The 4670-nt window shown below is 48.8% G+C and overlaps 1 pseudogene; it reads left to right on the top strand.

Moving 5' to 3' along the window:
• The first annotated feature begins 380 nt into the window (after window positions 1-380).
• LOC102176508 lies at window positions 381-3853 on the top strand (annotated as a pseudogene).
• Window positions 3854-4670: the final 817 nt, after the last annotated feature.

Genomic DNA, 4670 nt, shown 5'->3' with positions numbered 1-4670 from the left:
AATGTCTAAGATGGTAGCAATTAGTAATCTCAGAAAACATTTAACATGTTTAAGATTTTTTAATATTTTCTTTTTACTAACATATAATGTAGGGCTTTCTTGTCAAAGTCATTGTAAATCAACTGGAACCCATATGTCAGTTTTGGTTTTAACAATGTAAATATGGGGTGTAGGTGGGGATAATTAGTCACAGCTTAGAAGAGTGCTGAATGCTTTCTCTAAACCATGCCTGCTGCAGAGAAGAAACATCCCAGGGGCTGGGAGTGTGGAAAACTTAACCTTAATTCCTGGGCTAAATGCTGGTGGTTTGAATGTTTTGAAGCCAGGCCTTTTGCTTCTAGCCTAGGCATATTTTTCTACTTTGTGATTTGATCTTGGCTGAAGAGGAAATAAAAATAGAACAGGAGGTGGTAGACGGCATGGATATTTCTACCTGCTCCAAAGATCCTGGCTTCACAGAACAGTCCAGAAAAGAAAGTTCCCCAGCCCTCCTCATTCCTCCAATGGCCACTCACCACAGGACACATGCACAAGTCCCATTAAAAAGAAAAAGAAACCTGGCTTACTGAACAATAACAATAAGGAGCAGCCAGAACTAAGACATGGTCCATTTTACTATATGAAGCAGCCACTCACCACAGACCCTGTTGATGTTGTACCGCAGGATGGACGAAATGATTTCCACTGCTGGGTTTGTCACCAGGAAGGCCAAGTCCTTTGCTGTGAGCTCTGTCCCGGGGTTTATCATGCTGTGTCTGAGTCTGACATCGGAACCAGAGGGGGACTGGTTTTGTCCTGAATGTGAGAAGATCACAGTAGCAGAATGCATCGAGACTCAGAGTAAAGCCATGATGATGCTCACCATTGAACAGTTATCATACCTGCTCAAGTTCACCATTCAGAAAATGAAACAGCCAGGGACAGATGAATTTCAGAAGCCTGTCCCATTGGAGCAACATCCTGACTATGCAGAATATATCTTCCACCCCATGGACCTTTGTACATTGGGAAAGAATGCTAAAAAGAAAATGTATGGCTGCACAGAAGCCTTCCTGGCTGATGCAAAATGGATTTGGCACAACTGCATTATTTATAATGGGAGAAATCATAAAATGACACAAATTACAAAAGTAGTCATCAAAATCTGTGAGCATGAGATGAATTAAATTGAAGTTTGTTCAGAGTGTTATCTAGCTGCCTGCCAAAAACGAGATAACTGGTTTTGTGAGCCTTGTAGCAATCCGCATCCTTGGGTTTGGGCAAAACTGAAGGGGTTTCCATTCTGGCCTGCGAAAGCTCTGAGGGATAAAGATGGGCAGGTAGATGCCTGTTTCTTATGACATGACAGAGCCTGGGTTCCAATAAATAATTGCTACCTCATGTCTAAAGAAATTCCTTTTTCTGTGAAAAAGACTAAAAGCATCTTCAACAGTATAATGCAAGTGATGGAGGTTTATGTGGAGAGCATCCGCCGGAAGTTTGGGGTTTTTAATTACTCTCCATTCAGGATACCCTACACGCCCAAGAGCCAGTACCAAATGCTGCTTGACCCCTCCAACCCCAGCGCAGGTGCTGCCAAGATGGACAAGCAGGAGAAAGTCAAGCTCAGCTTTGACATGACGGTGTCGCCCAAGATCCTGATGAGCAAGCCAATGCTGAGAGGGGGCTCAGGTTGCAGGATCTCCTTGTCTGACATGCCACGCTCCCCCATGAGTCCAAACTCCTCCGTGCAGACGGGCTCCGATGTGGAGCAGGACGCTGAGAAGAAGGCCACCTCCAGCCACTTCAGCGCCAGTGAAGAGTCTATGGACTTCCTGGATAAGAGCACAGCTTCATCAGCCTCCACCAAGACAGGACAAGCAGGGAGTTTATCCGGCAGCCTCAAACCTTTCTCTCCTCAGGTATCGCCAGTCACCACAAAAATGGACAAGACATCCACCACGGGAAGCATCCTGAATCTTAACCTGCATCGAAGCAAGGCCAAGATGGACCTGAAGGAGCTGAGTGAGTCTGCCCAGCAGCAGTCTGCTCCTGTTCCTCTCATCTCCCCCAAGCGACGGATTCACAGCAGATTCCAGCTAAATCTTGACGAGACGATAGAGAGTTGCAAAGCACAATTAGGCATAAATGAAATCTTGGAAGATGTTTAAACGGCTGTCAAGCACAGCGATTAGGAGGATTCTTAGAAGTCAAATAGTAGCGGTAGTGACTCTATCAGTGATGAGGAACAGAACGTGCCAGAAGATGCCAAAGACAAAGAGGGGGCTCGGATGGACAAAGAGCCATCTGCTGTCAAAAAAAACCCAAATTGCCAAACCCAGTGGAGACAAAAGAGGAGCTGAAAGTCAGCACGTCACCAGGCAGCGAGAAAGCGGACCCAAGCTCAGTCAAGGAGAAGACGAGCCCCAGCCTGAAAAGGACTTTTCAGACAAAGCAAAACCCTCGCCTCATTCCACAAAGGATAAGCTGAAGAGAAAAGATGAGACGGATTCCCCAACAGTGCATTTGGGCCTGGACTCCGATTCAGAGAGCTAACTTGTCATAGATTTAGGAGAAGACCATTCTGGGCAGGAGGATCGAAAAAATAAGAAGGAACCCAAAGAACCATCTCCCAAGCAGGAGGTCATAGGTAAAGCTCCACCATCCATGACAGCAGGCAGCCAGTCTCCCCCTGAAATGCCGGTCCTCACCTGCTCATCCTCCCAAACTCCCACAGTGGGGATCATGGCCACCACCAGCACGGGAAGCCTGGCGAAAAAGCAGAGGCTGCTTTTACCGAAGGAGACTGCCCCGGCCGTGCAGCGGGTCATGTGGAACTCATCAACTGTCCAGCAGAAAGAGATCACGCAGAGTCCATCCACCTCCACCATCACCCTGGTGACCAGCACCCAGTCGTCGCCCCTGGTCACCAGCTCAGGGACCATGATCACCCTTGCATCTTCGGTCAGCACAGACCTGCCCATCGCCACTGTTTCAGCTGATGTCACTGCAGACATTGCCAAGTACACTAGCAAAATGATGGACGCAATAAAAGGTGTGATGACAGAAATATATAACGATCTTTCTAAGAACACTACTGGAAGCACAATAGCTGAGATCCACAGGCTGAGGATTGAGACCGAGAAACTCCAGTGGCTGCACCAGCAGGAGCTCTCGGAAATGAAACACAACTTGGAGCTGACCATGGCAGAGATGCGGCAGAGCCTAGAGCAGGAGCGGGACCTGCTCATTGCCGAGGTGAAGAAGCAACTGGAGCTGGAGAAGCAGCAGGCAGTGGACGAAACCAAGATGCAGCAGTGGTGTGCCAACTGCAAGAAGGAGGCTATCTTCTACTGCTGCTGGAACACCAGCTACTGTGACTACCCCTGCCAGCAGGCCCACTGGCTCGAGCACATGAAATCTCGCACCCAGCTACCACCCCTCAGCAGGAAGCAGACCCTGAGGTGAACACAGAAACACTAACTAATCCCAGGGTGCCTCCTCTAGTGTTCAGGCAGCTCCCCCGGAAAGCAGCACCTTGAAAGAGAAGGAGACGCCAGCTGAGAAAAGCAAGGACAGTGGCTCAACCCTTGACCTCTCTGGCTCCAAGGAGACGCCCTCCTCCATTCTCTTAGGCTCCAACCAAGGCTCTGTTAGCAACAGGTGCGACAAACAACCTGCCTCTGCCCCAACCAGCACAGACCACCAGCCACACCCCAACTACACAGCCCAGAAGTACCATTCCCGGAGCAGTAAATCCAGTTGCTGGAGCGGCAGCAAGAAGCGAGGGTCGGCCCACTCAGAGCACAACTCCAGTACCAGTTTGAAGAGCCTCATCCCAAAAGAGTCCCTCCTGGATACCTTCTGGGACTAGGGACACGCTGGGACACAGGCCGCCCACCCCATGGAGGGAAACAATCCAGACACCAGGGAAACCGGAAACCGCAAAGAAACGTGAGACCGGAAGACCACCACCCTCAGCCTGGAGGATGCCAGCCATTCAGACTCGGCCTCTGCACCTGGCACGGAGGGCCGCCCACACTACGTCACATCCCGCGATAGCCTTGACTGAGGACTGTTCCACCTACGTGAAACCTTTGCTTAAGATGTAAATAATGTACAATTTGTGGATGTCATCGAGCCTAGAGTACCTTCCCTTTTATATTTGTATTGACTTTAACTTATAAAAAAGAGAGAGAGAGAGAGAGAGAAATAAAAAACAGAAAACACACCCAACAACAAAAAGAATGTTTGGATGCTGGAGAAAAGATGATCATCCAGCCCATCTGTTACAGGGGTGCGGAGAGGGCCGGGGGGTCGCTTTGGGGAGCACAGCTCCTCCTCCTCTGATGCCCCGTGAGCTGTTTCCATTCGTATGTCTGTACACAGCACATTGGGATCAGGAATTTCCAGCACAGAATTCGGTGCTGCTGTGGACACACCACATGCACCCATTGGCCCCTTTCAAATACTGCGTTATCATGTTACAAAAGGCAAGCTCTCTGGAACAGAAGGACACACGGAGGAGCTCGTTAATTTTATGTGATTTCCATGATGACACTACTCATATAAAAGGGAAAGAAGAAGAAGAAGAAAAAAACACCACATCCTTGTTTACAGAAGATTAACTAGAAACAAGCCCTGTTCCGCTCAGTTTGCAGGAGAGAGGACCATAGGAAGCATTCGAGTCA

The sequence above is a fragment of the Capra hircus genome, assembly GCF_001704415.2.
Source record: "Capra hircus breed San Clemente chromosome X unlocalized genomic scaffold, ASM170441v1, whole genome shotgun sequence".
Lineage (NCBI taxonomy): Eukaryota > Metazoa > Chordata > Mammalia > Artiodactyla > Bovidae > Capra > Capra hircus.
Note: the sequence above shows the minus strand (reverse complement) of the source record. Positions and strands in the feature narration are given on the sequence as shown.